The following is a 12,537-nucleotide window of genomic DNA, read 5'->3' as shown; positions in this document are numbered from 1 at the left end:
GTCATGTTTGGCTCCAATAATATTCACAATCCCATATAAACATTGAGATGAAAGACACATACTTCCGCAATAAAAGTACGACATATAAAAAGTACAACACTAAATAATAATACGGAACGCAAGCAAACAAATCTAAACTTAATAATGAAAAAGAACACTTAAATGTACACTTATTCAGATACATGTTATGGCCCACAAACTCCACGAAAGAAATTATTCTATATGTACTGTATAACATGAAATGTTTGTTGTGTATAAATATTCGTGGTTTTTCGTGCTTGCTATTGAACCTCTTAAATAAATACAACGAATTTGAATGATATATGTGTCTACTGTTTGTTACTATAGGATATACACGAACGTTTGAACCACGAAACGATCTAAATGGCTTCAAACCACGAAGGAAAGAATCCATGAACATGTGTTATACAGTAAAAGAAATCCTATTAATTAAATAATGAATAGTTAAGCGAGAAGGAAATCACATTTTAAATATTGTAAGGAAAATACAATCCCACCATCAACTTCAAAACAGAATAAGACACCATGCTATACCACATTCTTTCTCAACCAAAAAATTACGGAAAATTTAAAACATCATCACTAACAATGACAGAATAACTAGGAATCCTCTTGTCAAAAACGTTAAAGATATGCAATGAAATCTTTATAATCTTTTAAAGATGTTTTCCAAAACACTGAGTGTAACTCACCCTCAAACTATATCCCTTCCCAAATTAAACAAAGAAATAAACAACAAAAACTATTTGACATACTATTTTCGCTTGGGGTTTGAAAGGAACGGAAGTGACGTCGAAGGGGAAAACTCGTTTTCCTCTTAGTTACCGTCTGCATGTAAATATACATAATGCTTGCAATGGACATTTGAACAAAAGACAACAAAAACTAATATCATCCCAATCCCAATCAAGCATATTCTCCAAGATATTTTAATTGGTCACTATAGTTACTGTCGTTTTTTAGATACGTCAAATAATGTAACCTTTTTATTAAGTCCGTATGGCGAACATTATTACGCGTCCAACAAGGACATTTTTCGTGACAAATAAATCAATTTGTGATGGAACTTTATTTCTAAAAATGTCAATCGGTATGTTTTGAAAGCTTACATTATTCACCATTAAGTACATATTTACAATAGATTGTTTGAATCATTTCGCCAAACTTTAAAAAGTCGAAATAGCTGTTAGAGAACATTTAGTTGACAACATATATTTAACGACACCGCAACACATCATCGTCAAACTTCTCTACACTTTTATGATATTCAATGATATTTACCTGATGGAGATGATTGCATCACATTTGAACTTTGAAAAATTTATGTTTTGGAAAGTAACAATTGAAAAATTCGTTTAAAATAATCAGCATTCATTTAATAATCCATTTTACTAATGAGGAAACAATTCGCGTGCTTAAATTAATTCTTTTTCAACGTTTGTGCACGTTCGACAAATAAACATATTTTCGGTTTGTTTCTTAAAGCTGTTCAAAGTAAACATATAAACCCAGTGTACTTCCTTCTGGACTATTGCATGTTATCTTCCTTAATTGCTTTGCTATAGAACTTAAACATATAACCATAGTGTTTAAATGTTTACTTTACGTCATTTGTGAGTCATATTATTTATGAATCATGCGCGATCTGTACAAGTTTGGAATAGTAAACAAAGTCAATAAACTGTGAAATACAGAAACACGCAGAGGAATCCCCCGAAGCAGTCCACATAATGAATAGCTAAATAATAGAATCACAGGTTAACCGCACAAGGAAGATAACATCCACAAGTATATGAAACGTTAATGGACGTCACAGTATATACAAATAGTATATATTGTCAAGTCGAATACATGCCAATGCACATACTTTAAGTTATATGCCTGTGACGGGTTCTGTGATGATAGCAGAGCTCTACCTGAGCACAACAATATAATTAATACTGAACAAAATAATTAAAATTAATACTGAACATTACATTAGAATAAATACTGAATATATCATAAGAATTAATACTGAATATATCATTAGAATTAATACTGAACTTAACATGAGAATTAATACTGAACATAACATTAGAATTAATACTGAACAAAATAATAAAACTTAACCATAGTCTTACAAAGACACACATACTGAATAATGAACCAACTATTTAATGGGTGAAAATATGTAAAATGTTTTTGAAAATATGAAAATACAACATGTATTTTCATATTTTTATCTCCCCCCCCCCCCCCCCCCCCCCCACACACACACACACACACACATCTGCTCTTTAGACTCATCCCCGCCTCCTTGTCAGTTATCCTCCCCTCCCCCTCTACTCCTCGTTATCTCTCGTTCCCCCTGGTATTCAGTGGCTGTGTATCAATTATCAATTATAGTATCTTGGAAATACGTTTCGAAGATAGCGTTCGACACTTATAGGGACATCCGGCTTTATAAGTGTAACTTCCTGTAATCTAATCCTGGATACTAAAGGGGCTACGCTCACTTACGCTCTCGTGGTCACGTAACGGTAAACATTGACAGGCTTTGATGTCGGGTGTCGCTCTTTTGAAATCTGCAAAGGACAGGTATCAGCCTGGCGATTGGTCAGGTTGTTGTTACCTGAAACCAATCAAACAGCTATATTCGCGCCTTCAATTTTGTTATGACATATTCCAGAGGTACAGAGAGCGTAGGTGACCGTTATCCCTGGATTATCGAGGATGCTGCGATTCTATCTATCCCCGCTCAACAGGACATGACCATCTCAATTATAAAATTGCAAATTTCCTGTAAACAATGGTATTTGCCTTGTTTTGTCTCACGATGGCGTGCACAATATCACATATACACATTTTTACTGACACAGACATATAGTCAAGAGGAGAGACTTAATATTGTGTAAATACACATGTATGAGCTTTTTTCCAACTGCATAAGTTTCAATAGCTTAATGGAACTTCATTCAAAATTTTCATTTTTTCGATAAAATTATGTGTAGAAATTTCGGTATTTTTGTGTACTTTATATGTGTGCATTCTCAGTTGTATTCATTCATCACTAATATAAAAACTTTCTCAATTTATTGCAGTTAAATATTAGTTTGATTGTCATTGACCAGTGTTCAAAGAGTTAGCTTCATGTTCAAACAATATGTTTCGTTTCTCCTCGATTACTTCTGAAAGTGTTAATAAGTTAGAAGCATCCTCGATAGCCAGCAGGGGGTACGCTAACTTTCGCTCTCTTCACCCAAAAATAAAGGCACGCGGCTAGCTATTCGATTGGTGTCAGGTAAAAAAAACTGACAATCACTAGTCTGATACTTGATCTTTTGTGACGGAGCCACTGGTTTGTCTTTGATGCCATAATTATGAAACAATGCGCCGAATTGTATTTACAGTTTATTTACATCTATATACATATATACAGGTACATGTCTTTACGTACACCGCTATACTCTCACTGCTCACATGTTGTCACTCCAACGTTTGTATCACAACTCCGATAGTTACCTCCCCTCTCGTTCACCTCACAAAACTAAACTGTATCACACACACACAACCTGTCCTATCTCAACTGTAACACACACCACCCTTTGTTCTCATGACACTGGTCATTCTCAATCAACATTTCTTCCTAACGATCCAAGCTTTAATTGACAACTTAATAAGTTCTTCAGAACCAAGTAATATGTCTCTACATTTAAATTGCACGCTTCATCTTAAACAAATAAACAACTACCGACCCTCCGCAGACAAGCATTGATACGTACAGTTGTGGTTGACACAACTCATTAATTAGAACCACTGACGACTCTGACCCCTAATGGCCCACTCGACTCTCCTCCTACTCTCAAAGATGACACTTTTGCACACTTTGAAGATAACAAAGGAGCGACACCCGACATCAAAGCCTGTCATTTTTTACCGTCACGCGACCGCGAGGTTCTTTCTATGTACATCAGAGGACCAAACTATCTTCTCGTCTCATCCACAAGGTGTTGCACATTGAGCCTTTAATTTTGCTATGACATATTCCAGGGTAGTAGAGAGCAAAAGTAACGTAACCTCTGGATATCGAGGGTGAGAGATCTAACCGACAAGTTTTGACTCAGTTTCTGCAAATTATTTGATCTTTGAAGAATTTATGTTTTGGAAATTAACATTTCAAATCTTCGTTTAATTTCATCAGTATTCATTTAATAATCCACCGTATAAATTGTAGACACTCTTTGTGCTTAAATAAATTCCCCTCCCAAAGTTTGTTTATTTTTAACAAATAAACAAAGTTTCATTTTGTTTGTTAATGCTGCACAAGGTAAACGTCCGGTGTAATTCCTCCCGGACATTTGATTTTTTGAAACATCGCAGTAATTCACTTCCTTAATTGTTATGCTGTAGAACTTAAACATATAATCATTTGTCTAAATATTATTTTTAAGTATTTTTATGAATCATTATAATTGAGCATGCACGATCTGTACTAGCTCGGAATAGTAAACAAATTCGATTGCTGTGAAATATCGTCGTTCTAGGATTTTGAAATAAAATATGACATGTAATTTGTCAATATAGACATACACCGATACTCTTCCGAATAACATAGCAGTCCAATTGGAAAACAAGAATGGACTTTAGACATGAATGATTAGTTTGACAAAACAACAGTGCACAATACTGATCTAAACCGAGAGCTCATAGGGAATAGACAACATCAACAAGGACGTGTTACTGTACTGAACGGCACAGTGTATGCAATTAGTATATATATTGTTCATGTACATATATTTATCTTATGTTATATGTTTGTGACGTGTCTCTGTGGTAACATGTAAAAATTAGCCATTTCGACTCCAGTTCGGAAGTCTATGACGTCATGTACTTGTCCTAGGCGTGACGTCACAATTGAAACAACTGAAACTTTCAACCAATAACAGGTTTGATAAGTCATATTACATGGGTTAATACGCAAAAATATGTCATTGGTATATTCACTGGAAAGCATAGTACATTATGTGATAAAAATTCAAACAAAACCAAGTTAAAGAATTAATACTGTATACAACATTATAGTTAATACTGATCATAACATTTAAGCATTGAACTGTTACCAGATGCAGTATACAGTCGATATGAATGCAATTTGGGTGATAGATAAATAGAATGTCGCCCGTTAGACTGTAGTAAACAGTCTCATATACTACAGTTTGGTTTACTAATGACATATAGGCAAATGCAACACAGAATGTAAATATTGGTTTAAATTTTGTTTTATACAAATTTTGTTTGACAATATATCGAAGTACATGTTTTATAGAACAGAAAAGGAAACAAAAACAAGTGTCGTGACACTTATGTAAACCTGTTACCCGCTTGATAATCAACTTTTCAACACTAGCTACAAGAATGAAGTAATATGTAGAATATAAAAATTACGGGAATAGGGGAGGGGGTAGTGGATTGGATATGCAGTGGAAGCCAGGAATGAGTAACATATCACTATACATATGATCATCAGATGGTAATATCATATTGCTCTATTGCAATGAGTATGTGGAACACGATTCTGTAAAATATAACTATGCAATAGTAAAAGAAAATTTCAGCAATGCTATAAATGGACACTTGATTAATGTAAATGTTATATTATATACTGAACATAACATTATGATTTATACTGAATATGACATTAAAATTCATAAAAACACAACATAAGAATTTATACAAACCCAAATATAAGAATTAATACTAAATATAACATTATAATCTATACTGAACATAACATGATAATATCTACTGGCCCCAACATTATAGTTGATACTGAACACAACATTATAATTAATACAAACCCAAATATAAGATTTAATACTGAATTTAACATTGAAATTAATACTGATCATAACATTATAATCTATACTGAACATAGCATGATACATTATACTTAACATAACATTATAATTAATACTGAATACAACATTAGAATAAGTAAAGAACATAACTTGATAGTTGATACTAAACATAAAATTAGAATAAGTACAAAACATACATTGTAACATTATAGTTGATACTGTACATAACGTTAAAATTGATACTAAACACAATGTTATAATTAATACTGAACATATCATTAAAATTGATACTGACATATCATTAAAATTGATACTGACATATCATTAAAATTGATATTGAACATATCAGTATAATTGATACTGAACGTAGCATTAAAATTGATACTGAGCGTAACGTTATAATAAATACTGAACATAACATTATAATTAATACTGAACATGACATTAGATAAATGCAGATGGTGACATTCGAACTAATACATAACGTTATATCAGAGCTAATACAGAACGTGACATTATAATTATCACAGAACGTGACATTAGAACTAATACAGAACTTAACATTATAATTATCACAGAACGTGACAATATAACTAATACAGAACGTGACATTATAATTGACACATAACGTTACAGTAGAACTAATGCAGAACGTGACATTATAAATATCACAGAACGTGGCATCATAATTTTCACAGAACATTACATTATAATGATCACAGAACGTTACAGTAGAATTAATACAGAATGTGACGTTATAATTTATATAGATCGTTAAATTGTAATTATCATAGAACGTGACACTAGAACATACAGATGTGACTTTAGCATTAATACAGACGTGATATTATAATTATTACAGAACGTGATATTATAATTATCACAGAACGTTACATTATAATTATTACAGAACGTGACATTATAATTATCACAGAACGTGACATTATAATTATTACAGAACGTGACATTATAATTATCACAGAACGTTACATTATAATTATTACAGAACGTGACATTATAATTATCACAGAACGTGACATTATAATTATTACAGAACGTGACATTATAATTATCACAGAACGTCACATTATAATTATCACAGAACGTTACATTATAATTAATACAGAATGTGACATAAGCATTAATACAGAACGTTACATTATTATTATCACAGAATGTGACATTAAAAAAACTAATACAGAACGTGACGTTATGATTATCACAGAACGTTACATTATGACTGTCACAGAACGTGACATTATTAATATAACAGAGCGTTACATTAAAATTAATACAGAATATTACATTAGAATTAATACAGAACGTTAAATTATAATTATCATAGAACGTGATCTGAGAAGTACTACATAACGTAACATAAGAATAAATACAGAATATTATATTAGAACTAACACAGAACGTGACATTAGACTTTAATACAGAGCGTGACATTTTAATTAGTACAGAACGTGACATAATTATTAATACAGAACGTGACATTAAAATTAATACAGAACGTGACAATATAACTATCACAGAACGTTACACTAAAATTATCACAGAATGTGACATTACAGTTAAAAAGGAGCTTGACATTAGAGCTAATACCGAACGTGACAATATAATTAATACAGAATGTGGCATTATAATGATCACAGAACGTTACATGAATGTTAATACAGAGCGTGGCATTATAATTAATACAGAATGTGGCATTATAATTAATACAGAATGTGGCATTATAATTAATACAGAGTGTGAAATTACAATTAATACAGAAAGTGACATTATACTTAATACAGAGTGTGACATTATAATTAATACAGGACGTGACATTATAATTAGCATATAACGTTATATTATAATAAATACAGAATGTGACATTAGAATGAATACAGAACGTGACATTATAATTTTCACAGAACGTGATATTCGAATTAATACAGAATGTGACATTAAAATTATCACTGAACGTGACATTGGAGCTAATACAGAACGTGACATTACAGTTTATACAAAACGTTACATTAGTATTGATACTGAGTTTGATATTAGAGCTAATACAGAACGTGACATTAGAATTAATACAGAACGTGACATTACAGTTTATACAAAACGTTACATTAGTATTGATACTGAGTTTGATATTAGAGCTAATACAGAACGTGACATTAGAATTAATACAGAACGTGACATTACAGTTTATACAAAACGTTACATTAGTATTGATACTGAGTTTGATATTAGAGCTAATACAGAACGTGACATTAGAATTAATACAGAACGTGACATTACAGTTTATACAAAACGTTACATTAGTATTGATACTGAGTTTGATATTAGAGCTAATACAGAACGTGACATTAGAATTAATATAGAACGTGACATTAAAATTGATACAGAACGTGACAATAGAGCTAATACATAACATGACATTATAATTAATACAGAACGTGACATTACAATTATCACAGAATATGACAGTAGAATGAATACAGAATGAGACATTTGAACTAATACAGAATGTTACATTATAATTAATACAGAACATGACATTAGAATTAATACAGAACGTGACATTAGAATTAATACATAACGAGGCATTTGAGGTAATACAGAACGTTACATTAGAATTAATACAGAACATGGCATTATAATTAATACAGAACGATACATTGGAATTAATACAGAACGTGACATTATAATTATCACAGAACGTGATATTAAATTTTTTACAGAACATGACATTAGAATTAATACAGAACGTGACATTAGAATTAATACAGAACGAGGCATTTGAGGTAATACAGAACGTTACATTAGAATAAATACAGAACATGGCATTATAATTAATACAGAACGATACATTGGAATTAATACAGAACGTGACATTATAATTATCACAGAATGTGATATTATAATTAATACAGAACGTTACATTATAATTAATACAGCGCGTGACATTAGAATTAATACAGAACATGGCATTATAATTGATACAGAACGATACATTGGAATTAATACAGAATGTGACATTAAAATTATCACAGAACGTGACATTATAATTATACAGAACGTGACATTTTAATTATCACAGAACGTTACATTATAATTATACAGAACGTGACATTATAATTATACAGAACGTGACATTATAATTATCACAGAACGTTACATTATAATCAATACAGAACGTGACAAATGTGCTTAAACAGAATGTGACATTAGCAATAATACAGAACGAGGCATTATAATTATCACAGAACGTGACATTAGATTTATTACAGAATGTGACACTAGAATTAATACAGAACGTGATATTATAATTTCATTAGAATTATTACAGAACCAGACATTAGAGCTAATACAGAACGTTACATTTTAGTGAACTCGGGAATGTTTTAAATTATGTAAATGTTATGATGCACGTTTCTCATTTCACCCTGAGTACCGACAGTGGAGAGAAAAGAATACGCTGTGACCATCACAACAGTTATCCCTTGGAGGGCCCCATAGCAAAATCAAACTAACCAGTCATTTATCCTTTCCTTTCACATTAACTTCTGTATATAGAAACGCAAAGTAAACTCTCTCCGATACATACCCATTAACATAATAAAATAAGTTCATCTGTGTTCCAACTTAGACAAATATACTAGCGAGGTTAATATTTAGCATTTCTGTCGATTCCATTTCAGCTTTATACCGGCTATCCGGAAGAATACATGCACCGTACTAACTTCTAGGGCAGTTATTTTTTCCGTTGAATACTTCCCATCTGCAATAATACTTATTCATTTTGATGAATAGATTTCAGAAAAATCCGATCGTTGTTTTCTATAAGGAGACTCACTTGATATGTTTAAGTAGTATTTGAACCAAAAAGACAAAACATTATATACTTCACCGTGATGTTCCTTTAAATGTCTTTGGAAATACTTCATTTATCTTCACACTTTTTATCAATATCTCTAAACCCATACACCTTTCTCAAATGACTATCTCCTTCATACTCATAATGCATTTATTTCCCACTTTCCTTCCTGTTCTTCTCCCTACACTTAACTCTTTTTGTCCTCTCCGACGTTTCAAAGTCGTCCTGATCAGCATCCCCCCCCCCCTCTCTCTCTCTTTCTCTCCTTCTACTTTTCCCCTCTCCCTGCTCCTTCCCAAATCCTTTATTTTTCCTTCGTAGCCTGTCCCTCCTCCATGTCAAGTCTCTTTACACCTTATCCCTCCCGTTACTTCAGTGGCTGTGGATCAATTGTGGTGTCTTGGAAATACGGTTTTACAGTAAGTGTTCGACACTCAGATTATGGACATCCGGTTTTATAAAAGTAACTTCCTGTACTCCTATCTGTCCCCGCTCAACAGGACATGACCATCTCAAATTGCAAATTGCAAATTTCCTGTAAACAATCGTATTTGTCTTGTTTCGTTTCACGATCGCGTGCACAATATCACATGTACATTTTTTTTTACTGACACCGACATGCAATCAAGTTGAGAGCCTAAGTATTGTGTAAATATACATATACGAGCTGCTCGCGGTCTGAATTAATCTTAATAGCTTATTGGAACTTAATTTCACATTTTCATTTTTTAAATAAAATCATGTGTAGAAATTTCGGTATTTTTGTGTGTTTTCTTTGTATATCTTTTCAGGTTTAAAAGGGACATCACGTGAAAAGGTGTTTTTTTTTAATGAATGTATGTATTGTATGCACTTCCACTTATGTTACCTCGCTACCCCCATAGTCAGAGCCCGTTCCTAATGTCCAGTTTGACCACTTGAATTGTTCGGGAAAGCCCTGCTAAAAATAGCGCCGATAACGTCACCTGACTAGGCAGTAAGCACAAGTCGTGCGAGCGAGATGAAACGGTTTCCAAAGGGGCCCCCAGAGAGGGGCCGTCAGGCAACTGCAACTTCTTACCGCACTATGAAACCAAGTTATAAGATTTCTAAGTCCGTATTCAAATTTATTGAACAGTAATTATTCATCATTGAAGTTAATTGCACACTTGCCAATATTCAGAATTTAAATTTATTTAGCTTTAAACATGATTGTTGCCAATAAAATTTAACAAGGGATGGGCACAAGTTTTTACAATTTATCACAGTTTTCTCCCGTCATACATTTACAATTAAATGTCAACAATGATAATAGGGATAAACATAAAATAGATATCTTTAAATATATAATGAATTTAGTACCGGAATGTGGCCGGTACAGATGGTACGGGGCTAAACACCTTCCCTACACCAAGGGACATCACAACAGTTATCCCTTGGAGGGCCTCATAGAAAAATCAAACTAACCAGTCACTTATCCCTTCCTTTCGCATAAACCACTGTATAAGTATAGAAACACAAAGTAAACTCTCTCCGATACATACCCATTAACATAATAATATAAGTTCATCTGTGTTCAAACTCAGACAAAGATGCTAGCGAGCTTAATAGTTTTAGATATTTATTCATAACATAAACAGCGCTAGCATTTCTGTCGATTCCATTTCAGCTTAACCGGCTATCCGGAAGAATACATGCACCGTACTAACTGCTACGGCAGTTATTTTCTCCTTTGAATACTGCCCACCTGCAATAATGATTCCGTAACGTACTCCTTGCGCTATCTTTTGACCATTTGGCAACTTTTCGTTTCGTATCTGACACGGTACAACACTTTTCTTTCGCTTTCTTCACACGGCCACAAAGAAATGGTGTGCTATGCGCATGCGCTAGTAGAGGGAAATCCCTGAACAAAACGTTGGTCTGACCAGGGACAGTGACAGATAGAAATACCGATGATTTTCTTAGATTTAATCATTTTTATGAATCTATTTCAGCCAAATCCGATCGTTATTTTCCATAAGGAGTCTCACTAGATATATTTATGTAGTATTTGAAAAAAAGACAAAAAATAAAGTTACTTCACCGTGATGCCCCTTTAATTATTACGAACTTATCACTAATATAAAACCTGTCTCAATGTATCGCAGTAACATACTAGTGTTCATAGAGCTATTTTCATATTCAATCAGTATGTCTCGTAACTTCCCGAATATTCTGAAAGTTGGAAAAAAGTAAACATTCACCATAGTTCTCAGTGCCAAGTTTTGGCTCAGTTTCGGCAAAATATATAAAATAATACGAACGGTTTAATGATACCGTCCTAGTTGCATAAGACTTAAACTGGAGCAAAGAATCTAAATTTTAATCATGAAATGGGTTTTTCAATACGCTAGCTATATAGGTCTTCTTTAATTATAAGATGCGCAACTCAATTTTTACCATCAAGAGCGAATATTATTAGTGAACATTTATAATTTGTCCCATAATTATTTCAAAATTAGTAAGTATTTTTAGCTCATGCCTGACGAATCCTACGATTGTGATACAGCTAGATTTTAGGTTATGCAATACAAGCTGGCGTGTTTCACACTGAGATAACACAAGATTGTTGTATTATACTCAAGAAACCTGAACTCCTTTTGACTGTAAAATTAGGTTGTTGTACACTTAATCTGTGATCGAATCAGCGAATCGAAACATGTATGAGGTTTGAACATTTAAGCGCAATGGTTTCGGTATTGTAACGTGAAATTACTGTTATTCCATACTTGAAATCGTGTTTATCAAAACTTGATAACATATGTTAGAGATAATTGAATATTT

The sequence above is a fragment of the Mizuhopecten yessoensis genome, unplaced genomic scaffold (assembly GCF_002113885.1).
Source record: "Mizuhopecten yessoensis strain PY_sf001 unplaced genomic scaffold, ASM211388v2 scaffold3989, whole genome shotgun sequence".
Classification (NCBI taxonomy): Eukaryota; Metazoa; Mollusca; class Bivalvia; order Pectinida; family Pectinidae; genus Mizuhopecten; species Mizuhopecten yessoensis.
The sequence above is the reverse complement of the archived record's forward strand: the minus strand, read 5'-3'. Positions refer to the sequence as shown.